This window comes from Papaver somniferum, chromosome 9 (genome assembly GCF_003573695.1).
Source record: "Papaver somniferum cultivar HN1 chromosome 9, ASM357369v1, whole genome shotgun sequence".
Classification (NCBI taxonomy): domain Eukaryota; kingdom Viridiplantae; phylum Streptophyta; class Magnoliopsida; order Ranunculales; family Papaveraceae; genus Papaver; species Papaver somniferum.
In genome coordinates this window covers 23,255,791-23,281,342 of record NC_039366.1, presented here as the reverse complement: position 1 = coordinate 23,281,342, position 25,552 = coordinate 23,255,791, and the positions used below count along the sequence as shown (strand labels likewise).

Below are 25,552 nucleotides of genomic sequence, written 5' to 3'. Positions count from 1 at the left end.
GACCGCAAAATGCGGTCAAACCGAGCGAAAGTCTTAATTGACCGACCTAGCAGGATTATACTTATACTACCTCTGAAAAACTATGCTTTAGACTTATCTTTTTTTTCATTAGTAATTACAATCATTCTTTACAACGTATTACAGAATGATTACAAGGATATCAAAGAACAAGACAATGACAAAACCCTGCAATCCACTCATTCCTCCACACTAGTGCAGGAGAACAACACTATACAAAAGGAAAAAAACTACCACTATTTTTGAGAACATAGTTTTTATTTTTATCCGCTCTTTGTTTGTTGAGGCAACAAAATACAACTATTCTCTCATTCTTGAACACCAACCTCGTGATCGACCCTCCAGTAGTTGGTATTGTTGAACTCTAGTTTCTCAACCCATCTTTATCCATGTTCTCATTTTCACGCGAATCACGCCCAGCATTTGGCGGTAAGTGTTTCTTCAGCAGGCCTGCTCCATCTACTATTCCCTCTTTCAATGCTTGGTCCATAGCCCTCTCTGATCCATTCTCATCTGACTGATCAGCCTGCAAATTTGAAGACTCGCGCCGTCCAATCTAATTAAGTTGACTAACACCGAATGGATCATCGCCGTTGACAAAAACCAGAGCACCAGCATTAGTGATTGCCTTCTCATCTCATGGTTTAGGGTCAATGTTATCAACCCCATTGGTTGCAGTGTTTTTGCTTGCCTCATTTGAAAATCTTGTACTCTTTTTCAGGTAAGATTGGCACACTGGTAGCTTCATTTGGGCATGTCCCCAGTTGCCCATTGCTAGAGACAATCGGGCTACTGCTACTGCTTGACAATATATTACTGCTGGGTAGAGAACTATTCTCATTCTCATCCGACTGATCAGCCTGCAAATTCGAAGACTCTCATCATCCATCCCAATCAGGTTGACTAACACCAAATGTATCATCGCCGTTGACAGAACCCAGAGCACCAGGAGTACTTGATTTCTCATCCCATGATTTTGGGTCAATGTTATCAACCCCATTGGTTGCAGTGTTATCGCTTGCCTCATTTGAAAAACTTGTTCTGGATCCTGATGTTTCATCGGCAGAAATTGGTGTGCTGTTTACCAGCTCCTCGTCCTCGCCAACCTCCACCTAATCATCACTACTGATGCTCCCACCATTTGCTCCAGTCAAATTGACTTTATCCAACTTCTCTTCAGAAGTACTTGAAAGGTCACTATGAATTCCATCATCTTGGAAAGCAAACCAGTAAAACTGTTAGATGAAGGTTTTCACAACAAACAGCATGAATGATGAAGATGCTGATTCGAGCGATTATACATGAATCACAGAAGAAGAAAATCTATTTTTGTTGTCAAATATACAGACTATACAAGCAAAAATGGTAATAGTGTTTCCGGTTTAGAAGTTTTTCACTGCCAAGAAGAATCAATAAGAACAAGAACATCTACGATGAACAGGAAGAACATGTATTAACCTAGCTAATCAAAAGATTTCATTTTGACATCTATAAAATTTTGCGGCATATGTACATGAAGAATCGAGCTCATCATATATGCCAAACCATGTCAAACCATCCACTAAGACAAAAAAATAAAATCATCCTTACAGGTTTGGTCAATGCAGAACATTAGTATTAGTCTACGGATGGAACCGAGTGCACCAATTCCTCCGTATCCATCGTATTATTATCCATCATATTATTATGCTGAAAAGATCTTGACGGACTATGGAAAGGAATGGTCAGGCCTATATGAGAGGAGAATTGCAATATGCGAAGCAATGGCGAGAATAACAAAATCTTAAACATGACAAACATGGAGTTATTGGCTTAGAAGAGAATTCTAAGATGTACATCAGTACGCAAGACATTTTTAAAGGTCTTGCAAAAATAAATGATTTCTTGAATATGTAATAACGTGAGACTATGTTTTACACAGCTCTGCAAACACATTAAGACTATGCAAACGCAGTTTCATCACAGTATGATTATCATATTCTGCCCTCTGATTCAAACACCATGTTTCATCAAAGAGTATTCCAAAATTTCTACAGAATGTCTTTTGATCAAATATTTCTAATGTGCGTCATATAGCTTTTTTTATTCTGGCATCTAATTTTCTGATAAAATAGAAATGAAGCAACGTACCAAAAACTTGAGACGCAGTTAGCCGCTTTGCGAGTATTTGAGTAATCAAACCCTTAATGGATATGCCAAGAAGTTTGCTAACTGAAGTTGAGTTAGTATTTATATTTCTAATCCCAAATGCTCAAAAGCAGTAAAGATTAGACATACAAAGACTAAACCAGTTCAATTAGGAGTCTTCTTTTCCCATTCTTAGTACGTAGATTTCCTTCACCTGAGTTAAAGCAAATGCCACAAACAAAACAAGCAACCCAAATGCAGGATTGTTAAGTTACTCTAATGAGAAATTATGTTGTTGTACACGTGGTTAGTTCTCAATAGCTGCACTAAATTAAAATAATGAATATAAAACCAGACCCACTACCCCTACAAAGAATTCACAAAAAGGAAGAAGATTGATCAATGGGGTGAGCTAGCCAATAACGAAGGGGAGCAGATAACTCGTCACCTCTAGAACTGCTTTCTTTTCAAAGGTAGAAGCCTTAGAACTGGACTGTCTTTCCGACACATTTTTACAGATTGCAAAGAAAAATAAAACCTTAACGATTCGAGAAAGTAGGAAATACCTGTTATTCCAATCACGATGATGACAACAGGATTCTTCTTGAAACTTGAAAGTAGCAGCTTCCTCATTGCAAGTTTTCCAATTGTTTAAAAAAACAGATCCTCGCTCTATTTCTCCTTATTATTAGACTACAATTGAGAAACATGATAAAACTTCATTGGAATACTATAACCGGAGGTTGTTCAAAAGGGCAAAACATAGAAGAGAACGAATGAAATGGATGAGATGTAAAAGCGAACAGATAAAAATCGAAATATATGCATCCATATTATAATACTGATACACTTCCATACTGCATCCATATTATAATACTGATACACTTCCATACTGCAGCTCGAGCTAGTATAACTCAAAAGGCGTATTCTAATTTAAGGATATCCAAAGTCCAAGAGACGTGTCATGCAAAGTGCAAAATCAACAATCTATAATAAGAATAATTTTCTTTGTACCAGAAACACATCATACCCTATAAAATTGATGTATTGAAACATCATAACTCCACGTCATAGATAAACTGCAGTCTTTCTGGATCATCTCGTAACTCGTTTCAGATACCCCTAACTATACTTGCTTACCTAAAAATCATATGATTCAAAACTCCACCTAGACTACAGCATCATCAGCTTCCTGAATAGCCTTATCTTAAACTGTAATATTTAATTTTGTGGTTGACGCGGATAATCTGTTACACATTTTATCAAACACCAATCGAACAAACATACCAAAATTTCACATACATATAAAAGAAATTCCTAGGCTAAAACTAAGCTTTCTTCAACCCCAAACTTCAGAATATGTCCATCTGATGTATAAATTAGAGTAAATTCAGAAATAGAGTTGGTTTTGGTACCTCGTGGATTAGATCAGAGTTATATAAAACAATTATTTGGTTGCAACACTTGATATAGAACAAATAAAAAGAGCTAGAACATGAGATGAATTCGTTGATTGAAAAAACAAATCAGGCATCAAAAAACATGAGAAGAATTTGAGGAAGAAGTTCGAAAAGAATACCTGTTTTTTTTTCCCCTGTGGGTGAATTGAGTTTTTTGTCGGCTGTTACAGGGAAGCTCTCACTTGGATATGGGTTTGGTCAGTGGGTAATCTGGTAATACAAAATAATTTGTAAAAGTCAATTTGTGTAAATGTTTTCCCCTATACACATCTCAATAAAATTAGCTTTCCCCTTCCGATGATTTCCCCTAAACGAAACAGCTTTCCCTTTGGGAAGCTTGGAGAATACAAGACAAATTTCAAACAGAACGTTAACAGTTTTTCATGATATAACTACAATAGGGTAAGAAACATACCCGCAGGCCCACCGGTTGACATTTTCTACATTGTTACGCTCTTGTAAGATGCTTGTTTCCCTATGTGGTAGGTAAGACTTTACTACCAGAGCACACATTCAAAAGCTTAAGCAAGTCTCCTGCACATAAACAGAAGGACGGAGATAATAAGATGCTGTAATGAAGAAGTAAGAACAAATAGAGTTTTTTCCTGAAAGTAAACCAGCCAACAGCCGTTCATTCATCATATACAGGTGTGGAAGCAAGAAGAACTAAACAAGGAAAAATACAAAAAAATCAAACATGCATCGCAACAAATAATCGGCACTTGTGAAGAATGATAACTTAATATGCAATGCATACCAGACATACAAAACAAAGCAAGGGAGATAATGCACGGATGTTATATTTCAACGAACAGAAGAACCTGCTTTGTTGCTTTATGGAGAACTAACACAGACCACAGGGGTATATTCAGTTTGTGCCCATGTCACAACCACAGGGGTATCTTCAATGTGTGTGCCCATGTCACATCTCAAATGTTGAAGTTTCAGATACTTATCCAACCAAGAAAAGAACGCAAGTGTAATTCAGCATGCTGCTTCAAAGCTTTCCAGGAAAAATTAATGTACTAACACCATAGATAGTGTTTGGCTCATAAATGATGAGCCACTGGAAAGTAAGTTGCACCCAACATTTTCAAAGCATAGAAGTTCCCCGTCTTCCATCTATACAGGTAAACATAACTGAAAGAAAAACAAAGATTCAAAAAAGAAAAAAGTATACATAGATAAGTTGCAGGATTTCACATGCATACAGACTTGAACCAAACAAGCATCAGGGAAACATTCCACAGACAGGCAAGTATAATACCAGACACTAAGTACGTGAGTTTCGGTATCTTTATCACCAAAGAAATCAGAATGAATAATAGCAAGTTTGAAATTTTGCGTGTAAATCTACAGTGCAGACCAAAATGAAGATCAGAGAAACGCATAACAAAGATGATTTAATGAGTATGTGAAGGAAAGATACAAGAAAGCAAAGAAGAGCATCCACTACAAGAGCAACACTCACTTCACATGATAAGAAACAACCCAATACTTGCCCTAAGAACATACCAAGTTTTGGCAGCATGGCACTAACTGTCTCGGGATTAATAGAGTGGTTTGTATAAATGTTGACTTCGAATAGAGTGAACTGATGGAGAATAAGTTGCTCTTTTGGAAACCAACTACGAGATACACAACGAAAGTGAGTCCACAAGACCAGATTTAGATTGTGTATCTTCCGGTGCACGACCAAATATTATTTCAACAAAGCTGCATATGAATTTGCGGAACACCAGACTCCTTAGCATATTATCTACTGACAAAAGAAATCAAGGATTAAGAAAATAATAAAAACATTAAAAGAGAACTGCTAACCTCGGGATAGAAAGTTTAACAGATAGAGCTGATGGCGTGTTATGAATAATGGCACTAAGTGTTTCTGCTGTATTAGCGTGAACCTCGGGAGAACTCTGTATCCATTAAAAACACCATAAATGTAAGGCCTGCTACTCTTTCACGAAAAATATTAACCATATTTCGATGTATGAGATTTTGAAACTTACTGACGGGTTCAGTTTATCGATGATCATTTGGCTAGCCACTCCATCACGTCCATGAAAACTAGGATAGATCTGATCATCAGCCAACGAGTCGAATCAACACCTGCAGATGAACACTTCATCAAAACTCAGGAGATCATCATCCTTATTAGCCTTAGCAGAGAAGTATGTGTTACATATATCCCATTCTATTACACATGCAGGAAATTTTTGCATTCATTACTGACCTCCATGATGGATGTGATTCCTATCAGATCAACTAGATGCTGAATACATCCTGATGAGCCTAAACATTGAAATATTTAGTCAGTTGAATAAGTAATATGGAAGAAAATCTTATCAAAATAGTATACATGACAATGTCAAAGTGAACACTTACAGTTTCATGATACAACTACAATACGATAAGAAGCATACCTGCAGGCCCACCAGCTGACATTTTCTACATTGTTACGCCCTTGTAAGATACCTGTTTGCCAACTAATCCATTCATTATTTTTCTGCACACAAGTGAACGCAAATTAGATTTATTGACTACTCCCTCCATACCTATTATATAGGCGGACTTTTCATTTTTCCCTGTACCAATATATAGGCGGAGGAGCCCAATTTCCTAGATAAATATTTCCAGACATACCCTTATTTATGGTACATAGATAATAGTGTTATGAATAGGACAAAGGGTAAAACATGAAAAAACATGAAAATTTATGAGTTCAAGGCACTTTTCCACGATAATTGACCCCCTCCGCCTATATATGTGGTACGGAGGGAGTACATCCCTATGTTTAGATAGTTCTTGTTAAAATTAATTTGACGGTAGACCTTGTTCTGGAAGTAACAACGAACACATTTTAGCAGATTTCTACGAGGACAAAGGGTTTTGGAACTAGTATAAGAGTTCATTTCTACGAGGACATGGGTTTTGGAATTAGCACAAGGAGGAGGTAACGTAGAATCAACTTAGTTATATGAACGAAATTTACGTAGAAAATAATAAATTGATTGGATGAAGCTCCATAAATTTCTTTGATGTTTGGTCGTCTGCAAAAACTAAATTAACAGATGCAAGAATTTCTTTTGCTGCACTTTTTTCCCACAGGGAAGTTGCAAAATCAACCATGGCAACTAGACCCTAGTTCCAGAAGTAACAAGAGACCATAATTTGGCTGATTTCAGTTGGGAGGAGGATTTGAATTTGACCAACTATAGAATTCAACAATATAGACGAACAAAATATGAAACATAAAAGATTAGAGCAAGCTACAACTAATATGTGACGTTGGAACATTGGAAAGCAAGATACGCATTGGTGATACATTTTGCTAAAGGGTATCTAAATCTGCTGCAAGAACATATACTCGCAAAATTTCAGCTGTGTACATAAAGGAGCAATTGTATACATGGTAGTAGCAGAGTTAAGGAGCAAGAAGCTGGTCCTCTTTTTAACCACTGAGTTACTTTTCATGCATACCAACAGTGAGATTTTCTATTTTGTTGGAAGGACAGCAGAAGTAAATCAGATCACCACTGGTATACTACCTAGGAAGATGAGTCATCTTTCAGGGTATGCTTCAAACTGAAACCCATGCTTCTTATAAGACGCATTGGTGTAAACCGATTCTTATTTCCTAAAGAGTACACTTCAAGGGAAAATAGAGTAAACTAAAAACAAAATTCAGCTCAAAAGAAAACTAGATTCTTAGCATAGACAATTGTGCACTGTCACCAACCTGTAAGTATGCCTGGGTGCGACTGCTGCCATTTCCCAGCTGAATAAGACTATTAGAAATACGTGTAATGTGCCCAAAATTACCGGTTCGGGGAACTTGCTTTCCAGCGGAACATGAAGTCGGCTGCAGGTCAAAGATTGATTTCATTCTATTATACTCAGGTTTAGGTGACTATTATACTCAGCTAATGGCACAGATCAATTCACACTGTGCTGTACATAAAACGAAATACAAGAAATGCAGAATCAAATCTAATCTTTAATAAATTGAGGAGTACCGGATCTGAATCACCAGAAAGAATGGGACTTTGGTCTGCTTGTGGGATTTTACCCACTACATCGCAATCATTAAGCAGGTGATCAACAACGGTATTATCCTTGCTCTCCAAACATGACAAGATGTTACTTTCTACCTGATGATGCAACGCATTATGAAATGGGTACCTGCATGATGTATTTTTATGGATCACCATCATTATCAAGGTTTTGTCCCTTCGAACATGCTTCATAAAAACATAAGGTTAACCAACAGCTTACTCAAAAAAGAGTTCGAGGATTCTTCTTCTAGCACCCGAGCTAACCAATTCCTTCTCAGCAATTTCATTACCACTCCTCAACAATACCGCAATGAACTCCACAATCTGAGACCAATTGCAAATTAGAACTAACCATATGAATCAAATAGATACTTATGGTTTTAGTAATACTTGTCTATATGAATCAAAATTCAAGAAATATAACACATAGTAAAGGCGACCTTGAGGCGATGCTTCCCAAGAGGAGGCTTTAGTTCGCCATATGTGGTAGGTAAGACCTTACTATCAGAGCATACATTCAAAAGCTTAAGCAAGTACCCTGCAGATAAACGGAAGGATGGAGATATAAGATGCAATAATGAAACAGCAGAAAGAACAAAAAGATTGTTTTCCTAAAAGTAAGCCAATCAACATCCATTCATTCATCATACACAGATGTGGTCAAAGACTAATGAAGCAACAAGAACTAAACAGGGAAAAATCCAAAAATATCAAACATGCATTGCAACAAACAACAGGCATTTGTGAAGAATGAAATCCAAATATGCAAAATATAATGCACGGATCTAACATTTCAACAAACAGAGGACCTGCCCCGCTTACTTTATGGAGAACTAACACAGACCACGGGGGTATGTCACATGTGTGCCCATGTCACAACCAAATGCTAAAGAGTCGGATACTGATCCAACCAAGAAAACAACGGAAGTATAAAAATTCAGCATGCTGCTTCAAAGCTTTCCAGGAAAAACTAATGTAGCAACACCATAGAATATACCGTGTTTAGGTCATAAATGATGAGCCACTGAAGAGTAAGCTGCACCCAACAATTTCAAAGCATAGAAGTTCCCGGTCTTCCATTCCATACAGAAAAACATAACTGAAAGAGAAACAAAGACTTAAAAAAGAAAATTATACACCTATAAGTTGCAAGATTTCACACGCATACAGACTCGAACCAAACAAGCATCAGGATAAGTTTGAAATTTTGCATGAAAAACTACTGTGCAGACTAAATTAAGCATCAGAGAAATGCATATCAAAGATGATTCATGAGAATAGAAAGGCAAGAAAGCAAAGAAGAGCATCCACTACAAAACGAGCAAAACTCATTTCACAAGGTATCAAACACCCCATGCCAAATATTTCCATAATCATCATTAAGATAAGAACATACCAAGTTTTGGCAGCATGGCACTAACTGTCTCGGGATTAATAGGAATCTGTGGCTCGTATAAATGTTTACTTCAAATAGAGTGATCCAATGGAGAAAAGTTGCTCTTTTGGAATCCAACAACGAGATACACACGGAAAGTGAGTCTACAAGACCAGATTTAGATTGTGTATCTTCCAGCGCATGACCAAATATTCTTTCAACGAAGCTGCATATGAATTTGTGAAACACCAGACTCTCTAGCATATTATCTACTGACAAAAGAAATCAGGGATTAAGAAAATAATAAATACATCAAAAGAGAAACGCCAACCTCGGGCTAGAGAGTTTAACAGATAGAGCTGATGGCGCGTTATGAGTAATGGCACAAAGTGTTTCTGCTGTATTAGTGTGAACCTCAGGAGAACTCTGAATCCATTAAAAACACCATAAATGTAAGGCTTTGTACTCTTCCGCAAAAAATATTAACCATGCTTCGAACTACGAGATTTCGAAACTTACAGATGGGTTCAGTTTATCCACAATCATTTCTAGCAAATTGCTATTAGCTAGCCACTCCATCACGTCCATGAAATTAGGATAGATATGATCATCAGCACCAACAAGTCAAATCAACACCTGCATTTGACCACCTCATTAAAACTCAGGAGACTATCAACCTTATCCTTACCAGAGAAGTATATCCCATTAAACTACATGTGCAGGAAAATTTTCATTTCTTATTTACCTCCATGATGGATGTGATTCCTATCAGATCAACTAGCTGCCAAAATACATCCTGATGAGCCTAAATATTGAAATATTTGGTCAGTCGAAAAAGCAACATGGAAGAAAATCTTATCGAAGTATGAAATATCAATATATATAAAGAGGGAAGGGAATAAGTGTCCTTACTTGGACATAGTTCATAAGTGACACTGTCTTCCGCAACATAAGGCATACAACAACCTACAGCGCAAGATTAAAACTTCAGTTGGGTGAGATTTTGGCAAACTCGGTAAGTTACAAGCCTAGTAAGCAAATATAGATTAACTTAACAAACAATTGACGAATACCGTTTACCTTGCTAAAATACCCAGCTAACAGTGAACTGTATGGGTGGTTTGGTTCCAAGAAAGAAAAGAGTAAATCCATCAGCTGCAATTCCAAGATGACATATGCAAAATCAGAACAGAATACTGAGCCAATTTACACTAATGATAGATTTCCTGAACTATAAAAATGGCGGAAACATACCTCCTCATCCTCCACCAAGGTTTTCAGAATAACATCAATTTCACAAGTAAATACTCCACATGCCATGAACGAAAACCTAAATCATGAATGGAGAAGATAATACAAAAGTTCACAGATAAATTAGATGCTTTTATGACTTCATAATTACAACATATAGGCTTAATCGTCCTAGAAGATCTGATTTCCTTTAGCGGGTTAAGGATTTTACTTGAATACCCTATTGCTTTCAGCATCCTCTGGTGCTTCCTCAAACAGCAACTGCTCTACCTGAGCTCGCTCTCTTAAACTGCGAACATGTACAAAAGATGATAAGAATATTTTGGTCAAATTTGAAACTTATCAGATTGGTTTAATATGAGATATCAACTACCATGCAGTCAAAAGAACACTGCCTATATTTCTGATGTTTCTATGAGTAAGACGTTACAACCAACTGGAAACTGGATAGTTCATAGTTGAATACTTGAATACACTAATTGCTTAACTACACACTAATTACTTCTATACTTACACAGCTCCACCAATTGTCGAACACAAACATCGGTGAGATACATCATGCTATAGAAGTCGTCACAGCAAAATAGATCAGTCGACGAAGCGTGCTTGTTCGGGTTACATAGATATTTTACGACCATCACTGGCACTACATTCTGTAAGTGGTCACATATCTCATCCAAGCTATCATTTTTCACCATGGCAGGTATTACCGGTAGTAACTACAACAACTCTTCTTAGTTTCAAGTATAAACAAATTATCTTTAACACCTCTTCTTTATAATGTTTTTTATCAATGCTCAATTATATATAGTAAATAGTTTCTTGCATTTCAATGAATGTTCTTCAGAATGGTGGTAACAAGATGAAAATTTTATACAGAAGTTACAGCTTTCAAAGCAACAAAACAAAATAGGAACATAGAAACTTACAAATTTATAAGTCGGACTCTTTAGAGTTTTGCATTATTGAATAACCTTTTCTTCATCCTGGAGCTCCTCCAAAGTAAAATCTTCCTTGTCTAAAACTGATTCCACCTGCAAAATTTTGATAATGAAACGATGAGAACAGAATCGAATGACATAAAAAACAACAGTACCCAGAGCCGGACTAGTATGACTATCTGGTTTCCCAACTTTTAACCATCAAAATCAAACTAGTTACCCTGTTTTATAAGGGAACAAACTAACGCATATAGTACTTTACCAAAGAAACAAACATTTAAAGTAAAAGAGTGAAACCATCTCCTAGTACTCTGCACTGCCACTATAAACCCACTCAAGAGTTCAGCCGCATTTATCTAAGTGACAGTGACATGGGTAGTACAGAAAATTCAAGTATAAAGCCTAACAGACTGGCAGTGGAGAATACATAACATAAATAAGCCGAAAATTGAAATCATAATTTGAAAACCCCATATCCCACTTAACCCAAACCATATCAAAATACATTCCCTAAAATCACAACCACCAAAATATTGAATATAAAACCCTAGTTTCAAATTACCCAAACAAATATCCTTCTTAAAAACCCATCCAACAACTAATAATAGCATTTGATTTTTACTAACACGAAGCTTAAAGTTAACCACAAGTTATCATAAAATTTATTCTAACAAACTTACAGGAGAGGAAGCAGAAAGAACAGTCATACGCCAAAACATCTCGTCCAGAAGCTTAATGAAATCAACACTCTCTTAATCCGAAGAAAATCTCACTGTAAACCCTAACTTTTGAGACTCAAAATCGCTTCCTCCTTGGTAACAGTATAATAAAAGAAGAGTAGGTCTGGGGAGTTTGAAAGGAAATGAAAACTCTAAAAAGGAAAAATCTACTTTACTCACATGTAAGGCAATTTTGATGGTGGCAATACCTGACATGGTGGGGCCTTACTTAGAGCAGCTCCTAACTCCCTGTTTGAAAACCGCACTACACTCAAGGGTGAGCATTGGCCGGTATAGGCCCGTTTTTAGCTAATCCTCATCCAATCCGAAGTTAAGGATTTTTAAATTTTGCATCCGCTTCCAATGCAACGTCCAACGTATTTGTATCCAATGGATGCACGGATAAATAGATTGGGTGCGGATAATTCAATGGACTTGTTTTAGTTAAAGTTTATAATAAGAAAATAAAACCGGCATATACAACATTTTTATAGAACCTACACATTTTATATACGTATATAAATATAAAAGTGTCATGGACAACACTCCGAGTAAACACTTTAAGAATTCCTAAACTATCTATATATTTTTTAAAAACTATATAAATGTCCTTAATCTAACGGTTATGGATGTCCAACGGATTTTCATGGTTGCATCCTTACCCAATCCGTTATCCGTTGAATTTCAAAAATTCCATCTGCATCCAATCCATTAGCGAACGGTATGGGTATTCATCCGCAAAAATACGGTTGGTCCTGGTTAAATCCACGGATTACGGTTAAAATGCTCACCCCTAACCACACTACTTGACGCCTTCTTAAATGGTAGGGCCTTACAACAGTTCCTATCGAATGGGAAAATCCCATTTTGATCCCACCATATTGGTGAGCCCATTGCGGTCCAACAAAAGAAAACGCGCGGCTCTACCTCACTCTTCAGCTACTGAAGCCGCCGGCGGCACAGCTTATTTTGCGCCCTAATTTACCTGCCAACGGATATATCTGATATGTTTGATGCAACGACTACCTTTGAGTTCTCTATAAGTAATCGTTTTTCCTTCATTTCAATCACACCTTCTCTACACGATCACATACCATCTCAATATTCATTTTTCCTTCATTTCAATCACACCTTCTCTAAACAATCTCAACAATCATGGCGACCCCTTGGCAACAATCACAACAACAAACATGACAAAAATTCACTAGAGTTCGTGATGTCAAGTTTATGATGGATGAAGATGAATCAATTTGTAGATATTATGTATTCTTTGCAGTAGATAGTTGCCAACAATATGGGGTTGCATTTTATGGAAAGATATTTGAAAAAAATCGTGAATAAATAGGTAACATCAATTCTCGTGATCCCAAAGGGCTGTCTCATCGTTTCCATGGAATCAGCAGAGACGTTAGTGAATATGGAGTTTTAATCATGCAAATGTTGTGACTCGGAAAAAAGCAGTGAAGCTGAAACAAATGTGGAATGATGATGCCGAGAAGAGTGGAAAAGATCCGACAAAGGCGGTTTCCAATACGAAAGTTATTTTGACATATTGAGGAAGCTTAAAAAATTTAATCCAAAAGTGTTGGAAGGTAATCAAGTGCCAATAAGATCACCATATGGGTCAATTTCACAGAATTTTCAAAATGACACACTTGTTTCCTCGCCAGAAGGAAATTCGTTTCTACATGCTTGATCTACAAGTAGTCAGAACAACACAATTCCAATCTCGATGTTAATACTTGTGTTAAAAGAAGAAGAAGAGGGGGTCAGAAAGTTGGAAAAACAATGAGAGACAAGTAAATTTCGCAAACAGCAGCGGAAGGAGGTTCAAACGAGTTCAATTATTCCAAGTAAATTGAGCGTAGGGTAGAACAAGATAGAAGAACAGATCAGGCCACGATGTTAAGGCAACTTTGAAAAAATCGTCTTTCGTGAGAACAACATTAAATGGATTTTAGCAGGAACAAACTACTTTCTATGAACACTTCAATAATGATTCACGACAACTTGTGTTATGGAAGCACGAAGTGGAATAACTGAATGAACAACAAAACCCACAACCTATCCAACATAAGAATAAGGATGACGATGTCAATATCTCGGAAGCAGATGAAGACTCTAATTTTAATTTAAATATAATAGGTAAGTTTTATTTAAATGTAATAGTTTTGTATTAGCTTTTAACTTGTCACTTAATTTAGATAGTCTCACTGCATTATATCTTATTCCAAAGTACATGAACTACTTAAAACATAATTAAAATAAAATAAAATTTAACTAATAGAACATCTATGTGGATATGTTTTGACGAATGTGCGCACCTCCTACCCCAAAGGTGCGCAGCTATATCTAGGGATGTCAATGGTTACCCATTACCCCGGATCCGGAATTGGACCCTGTAGAAATAGGTCCGGTCTTGGGTCCTAAAGTTGGACCCATTAACAACTTAGGAATCGACGAGTAATACTCGTCGGGTACCCGCGGGTAATGGGTACCCGGTTATTCTAACTTTTATTCATCTTTTTAGCAAGATTATAAGTATTTTTGCTAGTTTCGGCTTGGATTTTTTTATTTCTCGGTTTTTTCTTACATTTAATCTTTATTTAATGCATTAATAAAGAAACAATGATAATTTTTTATAAAAATAACTTTGATTCAATCCAAAAAGAGAAAAGTATTAAGTTTTTGAAGAAAATAAATTATAGATTTTTTGATGCCCAATGGGTTCCTGGAACCGACGGGTGGCGGGTACCTGTGATTTTTAACGGGTCCGGTTCTGGGTCCATGAATTTAGGAACCGGACCCAGAACCGTTAAGAACCGGAACCGAATTTTATAAATAGGGTCCGAGTCCAGTGATACCCGGGAGGACCCGGACCCATCGGCAGCCCTAACTTATATCTTTCCTTAGTTGTCCATATATGCCCTGGTTTTGAATTCTGTCAGTGGAAAGTCTATATTCTCTTTCGGGACGACCATGGTGCACTACAAGCTTCAGCTTCAAATCTTCGGCTGGATAACTAGTCTAGGAAGGGTCACGTCGGGTTTCCTTGATGACCATGTTATGCAGAATTATGCATGTTAACATAATTTTGTTCATTTCGTGAAGATAAAAAAAGCGACATGGCCCGCAAACGATGGAAAATTTCCTTTTCAAAATTCCAAAAGCGTGTGAAACATCCTTTATCAAAACCATTTGTTGGGTTCATATCCTTCAAATCCGTTCGCCCAAAGCCTGTCTGACTATAGGCTTGAACCAAAGATGACCATTCTGGATAGATCCCGTCTGCAAGATAATACGCTAAGTGTAGTTATGATCATTGATGGTGAAATTACAGTGTGGAGCCAACCTATGCTTAAGATCTTCATACAATGGTTTATGCAAAACGTTGATATCATTTTGTGAACCTTGGAGTCCAAAAAGTGCATGCCATATCCAACAATCGTAAGTATACGAGTCTTCCACTATTATAGTTGGTTTTGGAAAATGATCTTTATATTGACCTGCCCATTCAATCATACATGCATGCGACGTCCAGTACATGCAATCAAGCCTACCTAGCATTCCTGGAAAACCCTTAGTTGTGTTTTCGTCAGTGATTCTATCAACATCTATCTGAGTAGGTTTTAGCAAGAAAGTTGGACCAAGATGCTCGACTATTATTTCACAATACATTTTGAGATATCTAAATGCGGTTATTTTGCCCACACAGATGTACTCATATGTTGCATCCGCTGGCACCCTATAACATAGTATTCGGACGGCTTCAATGACCTTTTGTTCAGGAATAAAGCCTCATACATGTCGTGCATCAAACTGATAATTCAATAAAGGTTGTACCTGAAAAAGCTCAACAATAATCCTTGGAGTCAAATTGTGGCCCATGCGGAATCGGGCGTTGAAAATATGCATCGGAATATGCAAATCCAAAAAAATAAAATAATTGTGCATCATATTGTCGTGGTAAAAATGTTGATCACACCACGTCAATCTTCTAGTCATAACTTCTTGTGGCTCTGAAGGCTTTGGTATTATCCCCAAATGTAATTGCAACATATAATTTTGCTGCCTTCTATTCTCAATTGTGTTTTCATCCATTTTACCCAAAATCTCTACATATACTTTTTGTTTTTATTTGGACAAGATCAATTTCCATAATTCTTCTATCTCAATCTCACAGTTTTGAAGGAGAGACCAGTGGAGTTGTTGAAGTAGTGCAGTTAGAATTACAAATCCAAAATTTTCATATCCAAATGCAAGATTAGAAAAACAATTTAATGGCGAAGATATCTAGTTGCCAGCATATAATTTCATGATTTCAATAAAGCAGCCACTGAAGCTTTCTATGTGAAGTTTTAGGGCTTGTGTCAATTTGAGGTGGATATAACATTAATCGGTGAGTATATATGCGGGTATAATTGAACATTAAGAGTACAACGCGTTTGATTTCTACAGAAAAAATAATCAATCAATAATTGGGGCGTCACATATCGTTATGAAGTTTCGGTGTTTGTTGTTGTAGAGATCTTAAACTACAACATCTCATTGTAATTGTTGTTGCAGAGATCTTAAATTCTTAAAGATGAAATTCATCTATTATTCTATTACAACTAGCTATTGTAATTGTTGTGTTATAGATCTATAGAGCATCGCTGGGTCAAACTCACAAGTTTTGGTATATCAAGCTTGTTCTCAATTTTAGTAAATAAAAACTATACATACATATATATACATATTGGTTTATAGGATACTAGAGTCAGCCTCGGACTTAGAATCGAGCATGGTAGTTGAGTATCAGAATATACCAATCGACCTTGAAGATTGAAGACACAAACAACAGCGTCAACGAAAACTTCATCAATAGACGTATGTAAAGACTAACTATCCTATTTAATCATTTTATTTGCAATCCTATCTACTGAGACATGTCGTTTGACATTATTATCATTATGAAAACTGTAAAGAAGAATTCAAACAATAAGGAGTAATCAAGTTAGTTCTCATGTTCACAAACTATTTTTCTTAGTTCGTGAACTTGAACTTATAAATTAAAAGACTTGATGAATTAATCCTCAATCAACTCGCGTACATGAACTGATTTTTTCGGTTCGCAAACTGGTTGGTTTTGAGATATTCTTGGATACTATTTTTTTTAATAGTACACAAACTGATTTACGCAGTTCACGAACTGGTCGATTTCGGAAGATTCTTGTATGATTTTTGTGTATGAGTACACAAACTATTTTGAACAGTTCGTGAACTTATCAAATACAAAAGAGTTCTGAGTTACGAGATGCCTAATAATTTAGGAACTGTTATAGACATTTCATGAACTGATTTTGGTCTTATGATATAAAACTTTACTCTATGCTTATCGGTTTCGGAACTACGTACTTAACCATTTTTCTTGGGAAACCACTTGGTGCATAACGTGTATATTCCGAATACTACACAATTGCAAATTTCTTATTTGTGATTCAAAGAAACGTCTCACATGCTTACATGGACAATCTATATAGAGAAGTTAATCTTGTTTGGTTCGTAAACATTGAAATTAGTTCATGAAATTAGTTTTGTTTGTAAGCTACCAAGTTATGTTCATCAAAATGAATAGAGGACGCTCTGCATAATAAAATATTAATATCCTAGAACTTCTGGGTCCTAGCGGCTAGAGTCATCCTCGAAAACCTAGGTTTTATATGGAGAAACTTTATTAGGTCACGACTTTGAAATACTTCACCAAGGAGGGATTTGTGAATCCCATTAGACTATCTTTTACCTGATAGTTATTTGTTATCTAGATTTTGTTCTTATTGATTGTTGTAATTGTTGAACTATAAATTAGGAACAATATAGATATAAATCACACAAAGTATTCTTTCTCAGACTTTGTGATTCCACAAGATACATATCTAAAACACTTATTTGAGTTGTTTAGATTGTTCTTCTAAGGTAGTAGTGAAGTAGGCTTCTAATAATAAGAGTGTAAGTGTTCAAGATCCTTGGTGTTTTACTCGACTTGTTCTATTACAAACAGATTTCCAAACCTTAAATTAAAGGGAATGGAACATGCTTCATATTAGAGAAAGAATAGTAAAAAAAATCGCTTAGGTTGAAGCAAACTCATGGGCCTGTAAATGACATCAGATAGGGGAATCGTGTTGCGTAGAGTCTTGAGATATCCAAGAGATACAAGGAGCACAATTGAAGCTGGATTTCTTGTAGGGTATATTCGTTCTCAACTACATTCTATTTTGAAATCTGATAGTAGGCTAGCGTATGTAGCTGCTTAATAAAATGTGGTGTTCAAGTTTTGCATTATGTCTCGAAGTTTTTCTGCACATTGTAGTTTTCCTCGTTAACAAAATTTATGGTGTCTTTTCTGTATTATATTGTTTATCTCTATAATAGAAATATCACAAGTAGTATGTTAAAAAAAACCTAGACAGTTTTTAAGCCTAAAAGACTGTGTTAAACCTACAAGATTTATTCATGAGAATTTGTATCTTGAAATATATTTTTTATTTGCTCTTGTTAAAACTCGGTTCATATACAATTTTAGGTACATATTAGGTTGACTCTTGGATATTGATTTTTGATATCCTCTAATTAAACTTGTTCAACAACTCAGGTACAAGATCTCATATGTTGATCTATACTACATATTATGACAAGTTTTTCCACATACATGTTTCCAAATGAGAAAGTTGGTGGTGTACTAGGTACCCTTCCACTTCAACTTCCATGAACGATGATGAATTCTGATCAGAATGATTTGAATTACAATTTGCTAATTGATCTTAATAATAATTACCTGGCTATCTTTTGGTGTTTACTTTGTTAATTTTTTTAATCTTCAATATTAACTATAAGATGTATTATTGTAGAGTTTCTTAACAATTGTTGATTTATTGATTTCAATTCCGGGAATAAAAAGTTTCAGTTACGGTTCTTCAGTGAGTCACGAGTTGACTCATAACTGACTCACTTTTCAAGTCGGGTTAACTCGATTCTAGTCACATAGTTCAGGGGTATGAATGTGTTTTGATATGGCTCAATCAGTGCCACATATGCACTAACGGTTTTTTTTCGATAAAACGGGAAGTAAATGGTCAAATTGTGGGTGTTTTATTAAAGATTAAAAAAATATGGGCATTTTATTAGAAAACCTATTACCTAAATGTACTGGATTAGTTTCATTTTCAATGGTTAATGTTCACTTCAAATAGACGGTCCACATTCAATCATCTTAAAATAAATGAACATACTATCGTCTCATTAAAATAAAAAGTTTTTGGTTAAATACTCCTCAGTCTTTCTTCTGTGCTGAAAGATAATCAGTACTTTTATTATTTATCAACTCTACTTCTAACACAATAATAACAACCAAGGATTTAATCCCCAAATACCAATAATAAAATATAAACAGTGGTGATCCTCAACTATCGTTGCATTTATCTAGGCACTAGACTTGTTAGTGCTTGGTAACATGTTTCCGTTTGCAATCAACATATATCTCGATATATAGTAAAACCATAATAATGTGAAGTTTATTTTTGTTTCTTATGCTGTTATTTATAACATATTTTTTTTGAAATATTGGAATCATATTTCTATGAATCCAGTTCCTTGCCATCGTTCACATCAATAAAGGAAGAGATAATGGTGTTAATTTTATTAAGAAAAATATAAAAAAAAAATTCATAGTCATGTTTATGCTTGTCGTGTAGGTCTTGTAAAATGATTCTCAACAATATACACATTTACAAATACCATTTCCTAGTTCGGGGGAAACTTTGTAATGAATCATTCCGCACAGAACTCCTAATATGTAATTATTCAAATACAAAGTAAAGATTAATTATATATCAACAAAAAAATATGTAAACTGATGTAATTATTGTTAAAAGTGAGCCAGATAGTTACGCTTGACTATTTGATTTGTTCTCCCGTATATTCTGAAAAATAGAACATGTTGGTTTTCAGTACACGGGTAAAACGCAAGTTAAAAACAATAATGTATGTAAAAAGAGATTTAAATTAATAAAATAATATCTATATGAAAGAAACCTTATTCCCATAAGACTTAAACCACCGTTTTGTACTCCCTCCATCTCTCTAGGATAAACTTGCTAAACTGCTCGAGTGTCTCAAATTATTGGCTTCTGTTTATTTTATTATAATATAATTAACAAAATTATTATTTATCTTTAATAAATCTTAAGATAAATTGATCTGATAAAACAGATGGACTCTTCCTAACTCTATACTGATCTGATAAACTAAAAGCACATTTATCAGCAAACATCTTAAACCCTTTTAGTAGGAAAGCAAGATATACTAGTGTACACACCTAAACCTTTGCAATCAAATGTTTCGTGTCAATAACTTAGTTCATGTCATGAATTATGGTACCCTCAATATAACCCTTAATTACAATTCATCTTTCACATCCTTGGCGCTGCTTTCGGTTGTCTTAGATGCAGCGGGGGAGGCTTTAGGTTTCTGTAGCTTGAAAGGAATGGAAGCATCTTTCTGAATCTTTGTTTAATCTTCAATATTAGTTGTAATATGTATTATTTTAGTGTTTCTTAACGATTGTTGAATTATTGATTTCAATTTATAGAAGAAAATGTTTTAGTTTTGGGAAGAAAATAATGATGGACAAGTTTCAGTTACGGTTCTTCAATGAGTCAACATCATTTAAAAATACCATTTCCTAGTCTGAGGGAAACTTTTTAAAGAATCATTCCACACAGAACTCCTAATATGTAATTATTCAAATACCATATAAAGATTAATTATATATTAAAAAAAATGTTAATTGATGTAATTATTTTTAGTTAATATCTGTAAGAAATTTGAGCCAGATAGTTACATTTGATTATTTGATTTGTTCTCCAGCATATCCTAGAAAAAACAGGTTGGTTTTCAACACAAGGGTAAAACGCAAGTTAAAAACAATAATGTGTGTAAAAAGGGATTTAAATTAATAATAATAACTATATGTAAGAAACCTAATTCCCTCAAGATTTAGACCACTGTTTGTACTCCCTCCATCACTCTAGGATAGACTCGTTAAACTGCTCGTGGTGTCTCAAATTATTGGCTTATGTTTATTTTATAATACAAACTAAAAATACGATTTTATTATTTATCTTTAGTAAATCCGTATTATTTCGAATGTTGTCGTAAAGGAAAAGTATGTTCGTGAAAGGTAAAAGAAGAATAAGATGAAAAAAGAGAACTGATTGTCACATTGTTCGTATTTCTTAACCTTTTTGCGAAAAACATATGGGCTAATCTTAGTGAAATGGAAAGATTATTTAGTTACGTTATTTTTTTTTTTTTGATGCAAAAGAAGAATTGTATTTATTGATTTGTGAGAGTACATCTTATATTATCTTTTTGTATCCAAGAAGCAATGTCAGGTGGAATGTTCTCCACAAATTCAAAATTGATACCACTACTTCTACGCTTCTTAGATACTAAGTCTGCGACTCTGTTCTTAGACCTCTTAACTGACTGACAACCAAAATTAACTTGACTTTGAAATAAATTTTTAATGTCTAGGACTAGTCCTTGATTTAACCAATGGACATAAGAAATATCTTCTTTTATTGACTTGACTAATGATTCATTGTCTGATTCAAAAATGACTTTGGTGAAGTTCTTGGATATTGCCCATTTAACTGCTTCATGCGTTGCCAGACACTCCAGTTGCTCCACTTCTTGGTCTTTGATCATTCCTCCATGGTAGTATGTTACTTTGGCTCCATAACATATCCCTGCAAAATCCCTTGTTATTAGTCCAGTGCTTCCAGTTAAATCATCCTTAAGAAAAGAAGCATCTATATTAATCTTAATGAAATCTGTGTCTGGTGGATCCCAATATTGAGGTAACACCTGAACAACAACAGAATTATTAGGAACAACTGAGACATTCCTTTTACAACCCTCTAGTAATGACAAAATGCTATTTATACTAAAATTTCCATTTGGAAACTTGCCCTGAAAAACAACAGTGCATCTGTCCTTCCATATTGTCCAGATTGTGATCATAAGTAAATAAAGAAAATGCATCTGATCTATAGCTGAGACACCAGTACTAGAGACATTAATAGAAAACCAACTAATAATCCAGTTAATCAAGTTACCATGCACAATCTTGATATTACTTATATTCATATTAACACCCAGCCAAATAGATCTTGCATAAGGACAATCAAGAAGCATATGCTCAGCAGTTTCAAAATTAGCATTACAGACACTACAATGCACATCTATACCCTGTTTATACTTAGAAAGCTTGTCCCTAGTAGGGACAATGTTCTTGAGACACTTCCAAATAAAAAGTTTAACCTTATGAGGAACTTTACATTCCCAGAGAGATTTCCAGACCTGACTACTTACTATCTGAGATCCAAAGTTATCAGCAGAGTGACTGCTAAGTACTTTATAGGCACTCTTAACAGTAAAATTTCCTTTCCTGTCATGAATCCAATTAAGATTATCATTCCCACAACTAGGAATGTGCATAGCAGTAATTTTGTTGGCTATACTCATGTCAAAAATGTTCTGAACAAGCTGAACATTCCAAGTTCTGGTACCTGGAAAAAATAACTCACGGACATAAATAAGAGTAGAATAAGGATTAGAACCAACTTTTGGAGTTGGTGGGTGATCAAGACCAATGACCCATTTATCCAACCAAATCTTAATTCTAGTACCACATCTAACAATCCAAAAGGTATTATCCTTAATAGTTTTGATCTGTCTATAAATACCCTTCCAAACCCAAGAACTTCTCTCATTAAGACTGTCCAAGTGAAGAGGATTAGAATTTTTAAAGTATTTAGCTTCCAAAATCTTAACATAATAGTCATCATAGTTTGAGCAAATTTTCCAAGCAATCTTAGAGATAAGAGCTCTATTAAAAACCTCTAGATTCCTAAATCCTAAACCCCCCCTAATTCCTTAGGTTTTGAAGGTTAGGCCAGCCTATAAATTTGACACCTTTATTGGCTTTGTGACCCCACCAGAAGTTTCTTTGCAAGGTGTCAAGATTGTCTATAGTAGTGATGGGAATCTTGAAACATCCCATTTGATAGGTTGGAAGGGAATTCAAGACAGATTTAATTAAGGTGGTTCTGCCAGATTGATTCAGGGTAATACTGATCCAATTATTGAGCCTAGCTTCAAAGGATTGAACTATGGGGTCAAAAGACTTAACTTTAGAGTGGCCTAAAATGAGAGGAGCTCCTATATAAGTTTCAGAGTCACCAAATATTTTCATGTTAAGCTCCTTAGCCAAATTATCACAAGTAGCAGGGTCTAAATTTCCACTAAAATAGACACAAGATTTATCGAAGTTCGGAGTCTGACCAGATAGAGTGCCAAAATCATTCAAAATGCTCAAAATACCAGTAATATTCCTCATATCAGCTTTACCAAAAATGAGAATGTCATCTACAAAAAAAAGATGAGAAATAGATGGAGCTCTTCTATCAACTTTAATACCTGCAATCTCTTTGTTAGTTTCAGCAAAACTCAATTTTCTAGAAAGGAATTCCATAGCCATGATAAAGAGATAAGGAGAAAGTGGATCTCCTTGTCTTATACCTCTTGAAGGAATATATTATTGACAAGGGGATTCATTCATCAAGACACTTATACAGGTAGTGGAAACACATTGATGAATTAAACTGCAGAAATCCTTACATAAGCCAAATTGAGCTAAAATTTTTAAGAGAAAAGGCCATTCAAGTTTGTCAAAAGCTTTTGAAAGGTCCAATTTTAGAGTCATGGTACCTCCAACACCTTCCTTTTGTTTCATAGTATGAATAACCTCATGGTCAATTATTATGTTGTCATGTATAGCTCTACCTGGGACAAAAGCTGTCTGATATGGAGAAATCAATTTCTTCAGGTAAGGCTTGATCCTATTAGCTAGAATTTTAGAGACTATTTTATAAGAAACATTACATAGACCTATAAGTCTAAACTTAGAAGGTTTTTTTGGATCTTTAACTTTAGGGATAAGATTAATATAAGTCTTATTAAGCTCTTTGGGCATAAAACCAGTATTGAAAAATTGTTGGACAACCTCAATGACATCCTTACCCACAATATCCCATTGGTATTGATAGAATCCAGCTTGGAATCCATCAGGACCTGGTGAGCTCCAAGCTGGCATAGATTTAACAACACTAGCAATTTCATCAGCAGAAGGCACAACAAGTAAAACAACATTGTCAAAATCATTAATGATAGTAGGTATAACAGTAAAAGCATCATCAAGCAAAACAGGATTACTAGTACATGCAATATTACTAAAATGAGAAGTAAGAAGACTGCTAATGCTATCCCTGTCCCTAAGCCAGTTCCCATCATTGTCACTGAGTGAACTAATGTTGTTCCTATGCATTCTTTTATTGACAATAGAATGAAAATATTTAGTGTTATTATCCATGTCATGAATGTGTTTATCCCTAGATTTCTCCTTATAAAAACTGGTTTGAATCTTGTACCAATTTTCCAAATCATGAGTGATAGTTTTAACCTTCATTTCTTGGGTAGCTGAGTTTGGTTCTTTCTTAGCTATACTTAACTTATCCTGTAATAATTTAATATTTTTATGAATATCACCAAACTCTAACCTGTTCCACTTACCTAAAGTGAATCTAGTGTGCTGAAGCTTATTATTGAATTTATGGGCAGGACTACCTTGAACATTTATGTTCCAATCTTGTTGCATTTGAATTTTAAAAGTATTATGCTCCATCCAGGTACCAAAAAATTTAAAAGGTCTCCAAAGTTTCCTTGGGATAGGATCAGTAAGAAGCATAATAGGACAATGATCTGAAGAAATATGATCTAAATTACAAACCTTAGCATTTGGAAATTGTAAGAACCAATCTGTGTTACCTAGCCCCATATCCAATCTAGATTTTTTGGTACCAGTGCCAAAACTATTACTTGTCCACGTATAATCATTACCTTCATATCCCAAATCAGAAAGGCCAGAATCTCTAACTTTATCTTGAACCCAAGTGTCAAAACTACTTCTATTTCTGGCCAGATGAAAATTTAGATCACCTAAAACTAACCAAGGTTGATAAACAACTTCACTGATTTCATGAAGAAAATTCCATTGTTTCTTTTTAGGGTCATTGTAATTAGAGCCATACATAAATGATAAGAGAACCTCTAGTTTGCAAGGATCTATTTTCACAAGGGAATGTATAATATTATCAGCAGCACAAGCAATGTCACAAGATATACCATCTTTCCACATTAGAATAAGGCCACCAGCCAAACCCACTCTATCAATCAAAGTATAATTATGATAACGTAAACTTTGAGAAATTGAGGTCATTCTCTGAGGATCAACCTTAGTTTCACTAAGGAAAAATGAAATCAAGACTATGAGTTTTGACTAGGTTTTGCAATTGTTGAAAAGTAAAACTTTTGGCAATACCCTGAACATTCCAAGAAACAAATTTCATCTTGAAACTAAATTTTAAACTAGAAATCAACTTGCAACTATGAGCAATAAAATTGTAGAAAAAATTTTTGAAAAAGAAAAAGCATGAGATTACCT

At 35.2% G+C, this 25,552-nt stretch overlaps 1 pseudogene; it reads right to left on the bottom strand.

The window, feature by feature from the left end:
* Positions 1-92: 92 nt before the first annotated feature.
* On the bottom strand, positions 93-12,063 carry LOC113307614 (annotated as a pseudogene).
* Positions 12,064-25,552: the final 13,489 nt, after the last annotated feature.